Source organism: Hylobates moloch, unplaced genomic scaffold (genome assembly GCF_009828535.3).
Source record: "Hylobates moloch isolate HMO894 unplaced genomic scaffold, HMol_V3 SCAFFOLD_9, whole genome shotgun sequence".
NCBI lineage: Eukaryota > Metazoa > Chordata > Mammalia > Primates > Hylobatidae > Hylobates > Hylobates moloch.
The window spans coordinates 109,034,525-109,051,010 of NW_026652284.1; positions in this window are offsets into that span (position 1 = coordinate 109,034,525).

Genomic DNA, 16,486 nt, shown 5'->3' on the forward strand with positions numbered 1-16,486 from the left:
TAAGATGATTGGGTTATAAAAGAACAAATCCTTATCCACAAGACTGATTACAACCCCTCACCCCCAATTTTCTTTTGTGAAAAAATGTTCGGTTTTCAGACCAAAAAAAGACGAAGAATAATTATAACAAAAAAAACTTCAACTAAGTTGGTTTGGTTTCGCTGCTGCTGGTGAAAGATGCTTCTGAGCCAAGTTGGACCCAGCAGACATTTTTCTCTCTACTTTCACTGAATGGGGACTGATCTGCATGCTGATGTCCAGACATTGTTCAATATAAAAATACATTTAAGAACCAAAAAGAAAACACACTGCATATTTGTTCTCATGGAGAAATAATTTCCTGATGCTCAGAATTGAAACATATTTGAACAAAAAGAGAAAGTTTGGGTGTAGATCAAGATATAGACAGAAGAACAAGGGTTTAAATCTTTGATACTCTTACTAGCTATGAAATATTTCTGGCCTCAATTTCTTATCTGCAATATGGAATAATAATACTTATTCATAAAATCATGAAGAATGATTATAATGTGGGTAAAGCACCTATCAGTGTTTGGCAAGTAGCAGATATTCATTGTTCTTTTCCCCATTAGATAAATATTTCTCAAAGTAGAACCTTCTAACCAACTGCCTGCATCAATATCACCTGGCGTCCTTGAAAATAGAGATGGCCTTTGAAATAGGAGAGTACCTCGCCTGATTTTTTCTTGTCCTCTGACTTTCACAGGTAGCTGAACTATCTACTAAATAAGATTTTAAAAATATTTTCCTGGAGGAAGACTCAACTAGGACTCAATACTTTCATCACCAAATATTTTCACCAATTTCCTGTCATTCTCATGATCACATTCAGGATTTATGCAAATCAGGATGACCAGAGACATAAATACTCCCCTCCACTATATTTAGCATGGGAAGACAGTTTCAATTTCATTACCCTGAGTAATGGGATAAAATTAGTTATGAGAATTTAGAAATCTTCAAAGTGATAAAACTAAGTTTAAAGATCAAAATAACAAAGACTGTGAAGAGTTGTTCATTTTTTCTACTCTATCACTAACCCAGCTTTCTCTATGTGTGAGACTCTTACTATCATATAAATTATAGAACATTTTGTGATTAGAAAACATTTTTAATAAAACTGATAAAAATACACCTATAAATTCAAATATATATAGATGCATACAAAGAGCAATTGCATTTATTCAAATCAATTTGTAAATAACACTAAGCTCTTGATAATATTTGTAACTTGGGGTTCTTCCTGTTTCATTTTATTTTGCTTTTGTCTTGAGCAAGTGATTCCATTTTGAACAAAAGATGTCTTTTTAAAAATTTCTTTCGTTCTTTCCTTCCACCCACCCAAGAGGTTGACTTTGTGAGTTTTCCTTCCTTTCACTCATCATGAGAAGATCCTTCACAGCAGAATCAGAAATTTAATACAGGGCACTCTTTCAAGTCTTACAAATATTTTCCACATCTGCTTTTTCCCCCTTCAGGCTGATGTCTTTATCCTCAAGCATAAGTGACTGTCAACATCAGAAGTTATGAACAGAAGGCAAAAAAATTGATGTTATTTTGGGACGAAATAGATTCTGATTCTTAAGAATTTTTTTTTTTAGCATACACAAATTTCCAAAAAGAGACAGGAAATGTCACGAGCTTTAAACTCTTCTAAAATTGGCTGATACAATTTCCACTGTGAAATAACATCTTAAGCTTCAGTGGCAAATATTTACTCCTGGAAATGGATGTCAGATTTGGATACAGATGCTGGGATTCTGAACAGGGATACTCTGGTTGCACAGTCCATTCCCAATAGACTTACTGGAGGAGAACGTTGGACTCCCTGTTCTCATCTGCTGGAAGGTCAGCTGGTGGCTCACACTCACTGAAAAAAACGTGTTTTCTCTTGGTGCCAAAGTATTTAAAAGTTTCTTTAGAAGAATATGATTTCCCCCCACCAAGCCCTATTCCCACCTATGGCCTCTGACCTTTTCTTGGGCTCCATTAAAGGCAACTTTACATACTACTGTTAGAAACTACACAAAAAGCAGGACTTCAAAGTTAAGCATTTTTAACTTATCTTTTGTCTTGACCTACTTACTAAAAATAAAATTTCAAGGCCCTGAAAAATACAGCATCTTGCTTTGTTACTAGTCGATCTTGTCTTATTCATTTACTCATCCACTTGTTCCATCATTCTTTCAATTAGCAAACATTCATTGGTCCACCTTGCAAGACAGTGTTAGGTCTAATGAAGATCATGATTATGGAGTGATTATGATGATGATTATAATGGTGGTGTCAATCAAATTACTTTGATACCACTTCTCAGTCAACAGTGCACCCTATATACATTTTTGATTCTCACCACTGTCATTCTGTTTGTTCAAGCCTCATTAGCTCCATTACATAGATGAGAAAACATTATTTATTTATTTATTTATTTATTTATTTATTTATTTATTTATTTATTATTTATTTATTTATTTATTTATTTATTTATTTATTTATTTATTTATTGTGATGGGTTCTGGCTATGTTGTCCAGGCTGGACTCAAACTCCTGGGCTCAAATGATCCGACTGCCTCAACATCTTAAGTAGCTGGGACTATAGGCATGTGCCACTATACCCAGAAAGAAAACTTTTTATAGTCTCACAAGAATTGAGTAAAGCAAAGATTTCAACTCACATCTCTTGCTCCAATGACTGTATTTTTTCCACCATAAGTAAAGGGATATAATAAAGAATGGCAGCCTTTGTCCTAAAAACAACTTGCAGTCAAATGGAATAAACAAAAACATGCACAGAAATAGTGGTAATAACTAGAAAAAAATACAGTGATTAAAATCATACTTATTTCAAGTTTAAACAAATATTCAATTATATTCTATAATTACATGTTTATTTTTTCTTCAATGTATACTCTTTTCATTTTACTCAGGTAACCCTTCTTGGTATTTCAGGAAATAATATTCTTATTCTTGCTCCACAGTCTTCAATTTTTCCTCTTTCTCATGTTTTAATTCATGAATAAAGTCACTATTCTCCATGAATTCATTTCTTGCCTCATTATCTCAGCCCTCAAAGATTTCCTTTAGTACAGCACTTACACACTATACTACACAATTCGAACCTTGTTTCATCTTGCTTTTTGTTTTTTATTTCTTCACTCAATAGCAATCACAGTGTGATGGCCAGAAATAATCATAGCATATTACATTTTTAGATTATAGATTGTATTCACATATATTATGTCATATAAGCTTTGAGTTAACTCTGTAAAGTAGCTTTGGTGACCCATGCCACACACGTAAGGACGTAAGGCTCAGAGCATTCAGGTAATTTGCCAAGATCATAAAATTATAATAACTTACTGATAAAGCTGCAAATAGTAAATAAGTCAATACACGTAAAACTCTAGAAATTGTGCCAGAGATGTAGTAAATAATAAATTTTAGGTATACAAATAGAATTTCAGGAACATGAACTGAGGTTGCCTACAAGTTCTATTTTGCCTACAACACAACTATGTATAAGTTCCCAACTTGCCCAAAACCCGGTGCTTGTTTTCAAATTTTATTTCCTAGAGACTTAATTGTCTGTTTTTCTCATGATGTAAATGGATTTTATCAGAGAATGCTAACATATGAATATTGTCTGCCATTCTCATGACCAACACATAATAGGAAAGATTAATCAATCTTGGGACTCTTTGAGTACCATATGTAGCCATAGAACACCTCTCCATACAGCAGTATAGGAGTTTACTACCAAACTACTATTATTGTCTTGTTAGTTAAAATCTACCTATATCTAGACTGGAGGACTACAGTGTCAATTTAAGCTTTGTGATTTCAATTGTTTAATAAGTTTGGCAGATCTGGATGACCTTAACAATATCTGTAATTACAGGAGTCTCTGATTTAAGTATATGGATTATTTGAAGGCAAAATCTATATATTTCTTTGTACCTCCAAAGTTCTCAAGTTATAATTGGGTGCATAATAACTGTTCAAAGTGTTCTTAATGAGGAAAAAAGAAAGTAAAATAAAAAAGATTTTTTTCATTCAATAACAATCAACAGATATTTATTGAATGCCAGTGTATGGCAAATCCTGGTTAGAATTTAGAAATACAAGATGTTCTCTACGTACATACAGCTTACCTGGAAGCAAATATTGACTAAATAATCTCAGAAGTTCATAATTTAATAGCAGAACAAAGAGGAGTTGCTGCTATCACAGAATAGATTGTTTCAAGCAAACATTCATGTCAATATATGAGTATGAATGGTGGGTGCTTTGTGAAAACATGATGGCGATTCTTGTGAAAAAATGACTATAAAATGTTTTGAGAAAATGGGGATGTTTGAAGTCATTCACAAAGCAACCAAGAAATTTAGCACTGGAAGGGGCAAGATTCCATAAAGACACTCCCCTCAAGGCAGTTTTCAATTTCTAAATTATGCTTGGCCAAGAAGCCAAACAAGAGGTGGTCAGGTCCTTTCCACTCGGAGACACCATCCTCTATGGAAGAAGCTGTTTCTCTTTCTCTTCTGTCCTACGTATTAAAAACCTCTGCTCCAAAACAAAAACAAAAACAAACAAACAAAAAGGGTGGCCCAGAACTTTCAGCAGTCTTTTTATTTTTTTAGTCTTTTTATTTTTTTAATTTTATTTCATATTATTATTATTATGCTTTAAGTTTTAGGGTACATGTGCACAATGTGCAGGTTTGTTACGTATGTATACATGTGCCATGTTGGTATGCTGCACCCATTAACTCATCATTTACCATTGGGTATATCTCCTAATGCTATCCCTCCCCCATCCCCCCACCCCACAACAATCCCCAGAGTGTGACGTTCCCCTTCCTGTGTCCATGAGTTCTCATTGTTCAATTCCCACCTATGAGTGAGAACATGTGGTGTTCAGTTTTTTGTCCTTGTGATAGTTTGCTGAGAATGATGGTTTCCAGTTTCTTCCATGTCCCTAAAAAGGACATGAACTCATCATTTTTTATGGCTGCATGGTATTCCATGGTGTATATGTGCCACATTTTCTTAATCCAGTCTATCATTGTTGGACATTTGGGTTGGTTCCAAGTCTTTGCTATTGTGAATAGTGCTGCAATAAACATACGTGTGCATGTGTCTTTATAGCAGCATGATTTATAGTCTGTTGGGTATGTACCCAGTAATGGGATGGCTGGGTCAAATGGTATTTCTAGTTCGAGATCCCTGAGGAATCGCTACACTGACTTCCACAATGGTTGAGCTAGTTTACAGTCCCACCAACAGTGTAAAAGTGTTCCTATTTCTCCACATCCTCTCCAGCACCTGTTGTTTCTTGACTTTTTAATGATCACCATTCTAACTGGTGTGAGATGGTATCTCATTGTGGTTTTGATTTGCATTTCTCTGATGGCCAGTGATGATGAGCATTTTTTCATGTGTTTTTTGGCTGCATAAATGTCTTCTTCTGAGAAGTGTCTGTTATGTCCTTTGCCCACTTTTTCATGGGGTTGTTTGTTTTTTTCTTGTAAATTTGTTTGAGTTCGTTGTAGATTCTGGATATTAGCCCTTTGTCAGATGAGTAGGTTTGCAAAAATTGTCTCCCATTTTGTAGGTTGCCTGTTCATTCTGATGGTAATTTCTTTTGCTGTGCAGAAGCTCTTTAGTTTAATTAGATCCCATTTGTCAATTTTGGCTTTTGTTGCCATTGCTTTTGGTGTTTTAGACATGAAGTCCTCGCACATGCCTATGTCCTGAATGGTAATGCCTAGGTTTTCTTCTAGGGTTTTTATGGTTTTAGGTCTAACATGTAAGTCTTTAATCCATCTTGAATTAATTTTTGTATAAGGTGTAAGGAAGGGATCCAGTTTCAGCTTTCTACATATGGCTAGCCAGTTTTCCCAGCACCATTTATTAAATAGGGAATCCTCTCCCCATTGCTTGTTTTTGTCAGGTTTGTCAAAGATCAGATAGTTGTAGATATGCGGCATTATTTCTAAGGGCTCTGTTCTCTTCCATTGATCTATGTCTCTTGTTTTTGTACCAGTACCATGCTGTTTTGGTTACTGTAGCCTTGTAGTATAGTTTGAAGTCAGGTAGTGTGATGCCTCCAGCTTTGTTCTTTTGGCTTAGGATTGACTTGGCGATGTGGGCTCTTTTTTGGTTCCATATGAAGTTTAAAGTAGTTTTTTCCAATTCTGTGAAGAAAGTCATTGTTAGCTTGATGGGGATGGCACTGAATCTATAAATTACCTTGGGCAGTATGGCCATTTTCACGATATTGATTCTTCCTACCCCTGAGCATGGAATGTTCTTCCATTTGTTTGTATCCTCTTTTATTTCATTGAGCAGTGGTTTGTAATTCTCCTTGAAGAGGTCCTTCCCATCCCCTTGTAAGTTGGATTCCTAGGTATTTTATTTTCTTTGAAGCAACTGTGAATGGGAGTTCACTCATGATTTGGCTCTCTGTTTGGCTGTTATTCGTGTATAAGAATGCTTGTGATTTTTGTACATTGATTTTGTATCCTGTGACTTTACTGAAGTTGCTTATCAGCTTAGGGAGATTTTGGGCTGAGACAATGGGGTTTTCTAGATATACAGTCATGTCATCTGCAAACAGGGACAATTTGACTTCCTCTTTTCCTAATTGAATACCCTTTATTTCCTTCTCCTGCCTAATTGCCCTGGCCAGAACTTCCAACACTATGTTGAATAGGAGTGGAGAGAGAGGACATCCCTGTATAGTGCCCGTTTTCAAAGGGAATGCTTCCAGTTTTTGCCCATTCAGTATGATATTGATTGTGAGTTTCTCATAGATAGCTCTTATTATTTTGAGATACGTCCCATCAGTACCTAATTTATTGAGAGTTTTTAGCATGAAGGTTGTTGAATTTTATCAAAGGACTTTTCTGCATCTATTGAGATAATCATGTGGTTTTTAACTTTGTTTCTGTTTATATGCTTGATTACATTTATTGATTTGCATATGTTGAACCAGCCTTGCATCCCAGGGATGAAGCCCACTTGATCATAGTGGATAAGCTTTTTGATGTGCTGCTGGATTCGGCTTGCCAGCATTTTATTGAGGATTTTTGCATCAATGTTCATCAGGGATATTGGTCTGAAATTCCCTTTTTTGGTTGTGTCTCTGCCGGCTTTGGTATCAGGGTGATGCTGGTCTCATCAAATGAGTTAGGGAGGATTCCCTCTTTTTCTATTGATTGGAATAGTTTCAGAAGGAATGCTACCAGTTCCTCCTTGTACCTCTAGTAGAATTCGGCTGTGAATCCATCTGGTCCTGGACTCTTTTTGGTTGGTAAGCTATTGATTATTGCCACAATTTCAGAGCCTTTTATTGGTCTATTCAGAGATTCAACTCCTTCCTGGGTTAGTCTTGGGAGAATGTCTGTGTCAAGGAATTTATCCATTTCTTCTAGATTTTCTAGTTTATTTGCATAGAGATGTTTGTAGTATTCTCTGATGGTAGTTTGTATTTCTGTGGGATTGGTGGTGATATCCCCTTTATCATTTTTTATTGTGTCTATTTGATTCTTCTATTTTCTTCTTTATTAGTCTTGCTAGCAGTCTATCAATTTTGTTGATCTTTTCAAAAAACGAGCTCCTGGATTCATTAATTTTTTGAAGGGTCTTTTGTGTCTCTATTTCCTTCAGTTCTGCTCTGATTTTAGTTATTTCTTGCCTTCTGCTAGCTTTTGAATGTGTTTGCTCTTGCTTTTCTAGTTCTTTTAATTGTGATGTTAGGGTGTCAATTTTGGATCTGTCCTGCTTTCTCTTGTGGGCATTTAGTGCTATAAATTTCCCTCTACACACTGCTTTGAATGTGTCCCAGAGATTCTGGTATGTTGTGTCTTTGTTCTCATTGGTTTCAAAGAATATCTTTATTTCTGCCTTCAGTTTGTTATGTACCCAGTAGTGGTTCAGGAGCGGGTTGTTCAGTTTCCATGTAGTTGAGTGGTTTTGAGTGAGTTTCTTAATCTGAGTTCTAGTTTGATTGCACTGTGGTCTGAGAGACAGTTTGTTATAATTTCTGTTCTTTTACATTTGCTGAGGAGTGCTTTACTTCCAAGTATGTGGTCAATGTTGGAATAGGTGTGGTGTGGTGCTGAAAAAAATGTATATTCTGTTGATTTGGGGTGGAGAGTTCTGTAGATGTCTATTAGGTCTGCTTGGTGCAGAGCTGAGTTCAATTCCTGGGTATCTTGTTAACTTTCTGTCTCATTGATCTGTCTAATGTGGACAGTGGGGTGTTAAAGTCTCCCATTATTATTGTGTGGGAGTCTAGGTCTCTTTGTAGGTCACTTAGGACTTGCTTTATGAATCTGGGTCCTCCTGTATTGGGTGCATATATATTTAGGATAGTTAGCTCTTCTTGTTGAATTGATCCCTTTACCATTATATAATGGCCTTCTTTGTCTCTTTTGATCTTCGTTGGTTTAAAGTCTGTTTTATCCAAGACTAGGATTGCAACCCCTGCTGTTTTTTGTTTTCCATTTGCTTGGTAGATCTTCCTCCATCCTTGTATTTTGATCCTATGTGTGTCTCCGCATGTGAGATGGGTTTCCTGAATACAGCACACTGATGGGTCTTGACTCTTTATCCACTTTGCCAGTCTGTGTCTTTTAATTAGAGCATTTAGTCCATTTACATTTAAAGTTAATATTGTTATGTGTGAATTTGATCCTGTCATTTTGATGTTAGCTGGTTATTTGCTCGTTAGTTGATGCAGTTCCTTCCTAGCATTGATGATCGTTACAATTTGGCATGATTTTGCAGTGGCTAGTACCGGTTGTTCCTTTCCATGTTTAGTGCTTCCTTCAGGAGCTCTTTTAGGGCAGGCCTGGTGGTGACAAAATCTCTGAGCATTTGCTTTTCTGTAAAGTATTTTATTTCTCCTTCACTTATGAAGCTTAGTTTGGCTGGATATGAAATTCTGGATTGAAAATTCTTTTCTTTAAGAATGTTGAATATTGGCCCCCACTCTCTTCTGGCTTGTAGAGTTTCTGGGGAGAGATTCACTGTTAGTCTGATGGGCTTCCCTTTGTGGGTAACCCAACCTTTCTCTCTGGCTGCTCTTAACATTTTTTCATTCATTTCAACTTTGGTGAATCTGAAAATTATGTGTCTTGGAGTTGCTCTTCTCGAGGAGTATCTTTGTGGTGTTCTCTGTGTTTCCTGAATCTGAATGTTGGCCTGCCTTGCTAGATTGGGGAAATTCTCCGGATAACATCCTGCAGAGTGTTTTCCAACTTGGTTCCATTCTCCCCATCACTTTCAGGTACACCAATCAGACGTAAATTTGTTCTTTTCACATAGTCCCATATTTCTTGGAGGCTTTGTTCATTTCTTTTTATTCTGTTTTCTCTAAACTTCCCTTCTTGCTTCATTTCATTCATTTTGTCTTCCATCACTGATACCCTTTCTTCCAGTTGATCAGATCGGCTACTGAGGTTTCTGCATTCTTCCCGTCGTTCTGGAGCCTTGGCTTTCAGGTCCATCAGCTCCTTTAAGCACTTCTCTGCATTGGTTATTCTAGGTATACATTCGTCTAAATGTTTTTCAAAGTTTTTAACTTCTTTGCCTTTGGTTTGAATTTCCTCTTGTAGCTCAGAGTAGTTTGATCATCTGAAGTCTTCTTCTCTCAACTCATCAAAGTCATTCTCCATCCAGCTCTGTTCCATATCTGGTGAGGAACTGCATTCCTTTGGAAGAGGAGAGATGCTCTGCTTTTTAGAATTTCCAGTTTTTCTGCTCTGTTTTTTCCTTATCTTTCTGGTTTTATCTACTTTTGGTCTTTGATGATGTTGATGTACAGATTGGTTTTTGTTGTGGATGTCCTTTCTGTTTGTTAGTTTTCCTTCTAACAGACAGGACCCTCAACTGCAGGTCTGTTGGAGATTGCTAGAGGTCTACTCCAGACCCTGTTTGCCCAGGTATCAGCAGCAGAGGGTGCAGAACAGTGGATTTTCATGAACCACAAATGCTGCTGCCTGATTGTTCCTCTGGAAGTTTTGTCTCAGAGGAGTACCTGGCCGTATGAGATGTCAGTCTGCCCCTGCTTGGGGGTGCCTCCCAGTTAGCCTGCTCAGGGGTCAGGGGTCAGGAACCCACTTGAAGAGGCAGTCTGCCCGTTCTCAGATCTCCAGCTGCGTGCTGGGAGATGCACTACTCTCTTCAAAGCTGTCAGACAGGGACATTTAAGTCTGTAGAGGTTACTGCTATCTTTTTGTTTGTCTGTGCCCTGCCCCCAGAGATGGAGCCTACAGAGGCAGGCAGGCCTGTTTGAGCTGTGGTGGGCTCCACCGAGTTCGAGCTTCGCGGCTGCTTTGTTTACCTAAGCAAGCCTGGGCAATGGCCGGCGCCCCTCCCCCAGCCTCGCTGCCACCTTTCAGTTTGATCTCAGACTGCTGTGCTAGCAATCAGTGAGACTCCGTGGGCGTAGGACCCTCCAAGCCAGGTGTGGGATATAATCTCCTGGTGTGCCATTTTTTAAGCCCGTCGGAAAAGAGCAGTATTAGGGTGGGAGTGAGGTGATTTTCCAGGTGCCGTCTGTCACTCCTTTCTTTGACTAGGAAAGGGAACTCCCTGACCCCTTGCGCTTCCCAAGTGAGGCAATGCCTCACCCTGCCTTGGCTAGTGCAAGGTGCGCTGCACCCACTGTCATGCACCCACTGTCTGTCACTCTCTAGTCAGATGAACCTGGTACCTCAGGTGGAAATGCAGAAATCACCCTTCTTCTGTGTCACTCACTCTGGGAGCTGTAGACCGGAGCTGTTCCTATTTGGCCATCTTGGCTCCCTCTCCTCAGCAGTCTTATAAGACAAGGGAGAATTAAATTTGTGTTCAGAAGTGAGTTGAACTTTCTCTAGTGTTTTTACATGAAGAGACTTGACAATTCCTAGGATGTGTGAAGGCAAAGATCAAGTAGAATGTGGCAACTAAGACACTAAAACAGAAAAAAACATAAGTTAAATCATGGTGCTTGGAAGACAAAAACTGCAGTTCTGTTTTTAGTAAAGAGAAAGAAGCTTAGTAAACACTAGATTTTCAGTTAAGATTCCTGAAAGATTGCATCCTATGAATGAGGACAAACTGGAAATAGATCAGCCTTCACTATGACTGAAAAGCAGCCTTAAACTGTTCAATTCCTGACTTTAAAAGGTACTTCCCTCACTTTCTCAACCAATGAGAGAGAAAATTAAATCTTCCCTGAAAAAGAAAATAATATTTTTCAGAGCAGCTACTATTTTCCATAAACAATATTTGGCATTCAATAAAGAAAATACCAGGAATGCAAATAGTTAGAATCAAAGGCTGAAAACCAAGAGAAAAAAGGCAAGAGAGGCAGATGCAAAGGTGAACCAATTTTTTAAATTATTTAAAGCTCTAAATTTTGAAAATGTTAAAAAATTTTAAATAACTGAATAGTATGTTTAAGAAAACAGATAATATGGTGGCAGAAGATGCTATTGCAAGATATAAGATAGGCTGTGGCCAGATTGTTAAAAGTCTTGTAGGCTATGCTGAGAAGTTTAGTCTTTACTCTTTGTAACAAGATAAGGTCACCTGAAGGCTTATGTAAGAAAGCAACCTGTTTAGTTTTTGGTCTCTGATAGCTGTATGTGGGACAAACAGGACTGGGAGGGAGCCTATAGCTAGGATCTAAAAACTAACAGTGGAGAGATGACCAGGGCCTGCACCAAGGCAAGGCAGTAGGCATTATGAAGGGGGTCCAGATTCAAAGAATGTTTAAACAATTGTTAACAAGTCTTAGAGAGCCTGTGGGGGAGCACAGATGCTTTCCAAGTTCTTCACCTGGATCACTGAGGGTTCTGGCTATAACTAAAGGTACCTAATACAGCATGAGGAAGACACTGTCCCTTGTGGATGGGAGGGGGACTCAGTCCTGGCATATGTCAGCTTCACCTGTGACCTTAAGGTACACATTCCTAGTTCTATTCACTGACAGTAAAGAATTATTTAGTTCAAAGCATAAAAAAAAAAAAGAATTTTACATGATGATTAGAAGCCATAAAATAAAATGGAAATCTGGAACTGAAAATTCAAATAAATCTATTATGACAAAAACATTAAATTGGTTAAGCAACAGTGTAGATGCAGTTAAACAAAGTAATTTAAGTAGCAGTTAGGTCTGTTGAAATTTTCGAATTGTACAACAAGGACAAAATGAGAATAAAAAATGGAAAATAAAAAATTATGAAAATAAATTTTTTAAATAAAATTAAAAGTGAAAAGAAAAAATAAAATTACATAACAGACATGAGAGAGAGTGAAAAGATCTGCTATATTTATAATTGGAGACCCAGAAAGAGAAAAGAAATAATACATGTCAGAAGCAATATGTGTGATCATATTGGCTGATTTTTTGAAAGTGATGAAAGTCATCAGACCACAGATTCAACAGATAACCACAAACCCCAAAAACCTAATAGAGTGAAATTGTTAAAAAAACAAAAATGAAAGAAAAATCTTAAAAGCAGCAAGAAATACAAATAAACTATCAAAAAAGATTAAACAATAAAACTGAGAACCAAAAATTCATGGACATTGTTTACCAAAAAAGCAAGTATCCTCATGAACTCAAAAATACAAGCGAGTGAAGACAAATCACCAGTAACCTGAATAGAATCAGCAACTAACTAGAAGAATCAGAGGGAAACAATGGAGTGACAGCGAGGAGAACAGAATACTGGATAGCAAGGTAGGGACCAAGGCCTTTGGCCCTTGAAGATTTGCTGAAAAAAAAAATCAACTGGCAAAAGTCTGATTAATTAAAGAAAAAGTATTCAAATTTATTTAACATTTATACATTGGAGTCTTCACCATAAAGATCCAACTCTCCAGTGGGATATAGAAGCTGGCATACCATCTTGGAGTTAGAGAAAAAAATGTAGGGTTGGCGCATGACAAAAAGAGGTTATAGTGGTAAATCAAGTTTTAATGGCAAGGCAGACAATGGGAGCAGGAGAGGCTCCATGCAGACCTAGGAGGTCACAGGTAGGCTTGGCCGGGAGGGACCAAGAAGACTTGGCTGGTAAAGGTGGTCTTGTTATATAGATGAAAATTCACTAGTAGCTGCCCTCAGAGAGAATAGATAGTAAAGTATTATTTTAGATCTTAAGGTGACAGACTCAGTTAATCTTTCCTACATCTGGACAAGGAAAGCCCAGACTGCATTAATGCAAATTTTTCACAAATGCATATTTCACAGCAAAATACAGCTTTGTAGGGCCATTTCCGTTTGCTGGCCCTCTAACAGGCGTCTCAAAATATGTCAAAGAAATAGGTTTTGGGTTAAAATATTTTTATTTCCTTCAGCAAAGTGGGACAATTTGAAAATATCAGCTTAAACTTAAGGTATTCTTTACCACTCCAGCAAAGGGTGAATGTGAAATGCCTGTTTTAAGGAGCTGGATTACTCTAGATTATATGAACCCTCAAAACTCACCAGCCAGAATTCGTCTTCAGAGCAAGGCTCCCCAAGGAGAAATATATAGAAATTGAATCAAAATGGAAGTGAAGAACTGGACAGAGAGAGAGAAGAGAAGGTGCAGATAAAAGCAGAGGAGGAAGAGAAAAGAGCCATGAAATCCTTGAAGGCAGGCTCCCATATTTTCAAATGCTACTTAAAACAGCAAAAAAGGAGATGAAGTTAAAAGTGTTACCCTAAACTTTAGTATCTTCTAAAAATGTATGTAAATTAACTTTACATAAAACCAACCAAGAGAAAAATGTTGAAATCATATCCCATGCAAAGTGATCATAGGAAAAAAGTGGAACAAAAAACAGGTATTAAATCCCTCGAAACAATATAATTATAGCAGAAGTTGTGCACAATATAAAAATTATAATTTTATATTTCAAAACAAATTAAATATCTTAAAATTATAGAAGACATTAAAGAACTAAATAAATCAAAGTTAGAAAAAAACCTAGACGTGAGTTGGGAAATCTGAAGAAAATTTAAAGGAAAAATTTAAAAATATTAATATCAAAAATGAAGACTAAACTGGAAAGATACACTAGAGTGAATAAACAAAATAGAAAATACTCAGATGTTTTGTTTCAACTTCCTATTGTATGAGTTTTGGAGACCAACATAAGATAATGATTTGCCTCTGCATATGAAGGTGAAAAAACAGACACAGGCCTACGTAGTGATTTCTTATAGAACAACACAGCAGAAAGCAAATCTCTGACAAACCATGTGGACGTGGCTTTTACAGATGGTTGTCCAATTCCTGCACACTATCGCTTGCTTATGGATGAGTGAAAGGAATAAAAATTTTAAGTTATAGCTACAGCTTCTCTACCTGTACATTCCAATACTGACCTTGCATAGTTGCTTTGAGGGCTAAGTATGACCAAAGGACGCAGTGATTTGGAACTTAGATTTTAAAACTCAACAAATATGACTCTTTTGAACTGTGTGAACATAGGCACATTGCTGGATCTGAGTAATTTCATGTGCTAAGAGGGAATAATAGCATCAGCCTTAATGCTGCATTATTGCATTTAGCATTATTTCTTTCTAAAGATGAAACAAGACAGACATCATTATATTTAACAAAGTGCCTGGCACATATAAAATAGTCAATAAATGTTATCTATCATTGTTATTATTACCTAATACTGCGCATAGTAAGCCCTGAACATGTTCCTGGCATGTGGAGCTATGTACTATGTTCATGACATTCTGATAGAGGCAAACAAAGTAGTAGCTATTATAATGAATATATGAGTGTGATTTTTATTATTACATCCCTGTGGTTTTGGCAAGTAGTTTACTAGAAAGAAGTTCCAATTTTGACTTAGCATGAAGTTTGTTTTTATCCTGGGCATGTTATCTACCCAGCTTACCTTATTCTTTCTTTCTTCAAAACAGGAATTATGCTTGTTAATTGACTGAGATGTTGCAAGGCCTTACATCTGAGAAGTATATCATCAAGGAATAGAGAAGATGAGGCTTAGAGAGAGAAGGGAAGTCCCTCTCAATTAGGAGAGGCAAAGCCTCTATGATACAGCATAGCCTAAGAATTTTGTTGGCACAGAATTCTAAGTGTGAAAAGAATAAATGGAGTGACCGCTCCTCCCTACCAAAGAACCTTGTATACACTAGTTTTAAAAGCACAGACATGTTATATACCTAGGTATAATGTAATTTTGCTACTTTTCTCTTCCAACTTCTCAAATCTTTGAATGCAGGGGTTTTTGGAGTTATTCCCTGTGTATTATTTTGACTGATACGTAGTAGCTGCTCAGCAAATGTGCGTTGCTAAATGAGAGATGGAGTACAGACAAGCTGAAATTGCACATTTATGTTGCCATTGCATTGCTCAAAAAAAAAAAAAAATTAGAATTAGGGTTGAAGAGAGTGCTCAGGCCCTAGACTAGTATTTATTTGCTGTATAACAAACTTTATACAAACGATTAATCTCCTTGCTTGTCAATTTTCTCCTCTATGAAATTGGGTTATTACAAAATTCTTTGTAACATATTATGGAGTTCAATTAGGATATGTTAAATATTGGAAATCTGAAGCATTATGCAAATATGAGGTATTATTATAATAATTATAACAATATTGTTTTTATTCTTAATTGCTACTCTTGGGTACTCTATTGCTCTGCAGATATCTCTCTCCCTGCCTTCCCCAGGGTGTTGGCATACCAGGATGCCTCTTTAGAAAAGAAATTATATGATCGACCTAAGGAAACAGAATTTTCCATCCTGGTATTTGCATAAAGGCCACATATGCATAGCCATATGCTGATTTAACCAACAGCTTTCACACTTATCATCGAGTTTGCTACTTGTTCCCTGATATCTATTCTCCCTCTATTTCTTATTAATAGAACAAAATTTTAGGTGGGAATATGGCTACTCAGAATAAAGATTACCTTTCTCAGCTTCTTTGCGGCTAACTATGATTACGTGTCTAAACTTTGGTGTGTATTTTGGTAAATGGAAATTCTTAAAGGGAGATTCTCTGCTTTCTCCTGCTTGCTGGAATGCAAACATGATTGTTGGATTTGAGCAGCCATCTTATGTCAGGAGTTGGAAACCATGCAGGCAGATCCTGATCCTTAGCACTACAGAGCTGTATACCAAACTGGATTTCTGTGAGACTCCAGAAGAAAGCAGCACAGGGAGTTTCCTCATGTATTCTTCATTTCCCACACCCCATTATAAGTGCTTTTGCTGTAATCTGGAATCAGCTGTACTAATCTACTGCACATATGTAGATTCTGTTGATAGTCTATTCCAGGATTGATAACTTTGAGCCCAGATAACTTGCAGTAACATTTATAACAAGATTTCAAAAATAGTCTTTCCTATACACCAAATAGTTTTGGTTAGAGAAAACAAAACCTTTGGCATAGCAACTTCATTTGTAGGAAGTTACCTTCTTAAAATTGTTTATCTGT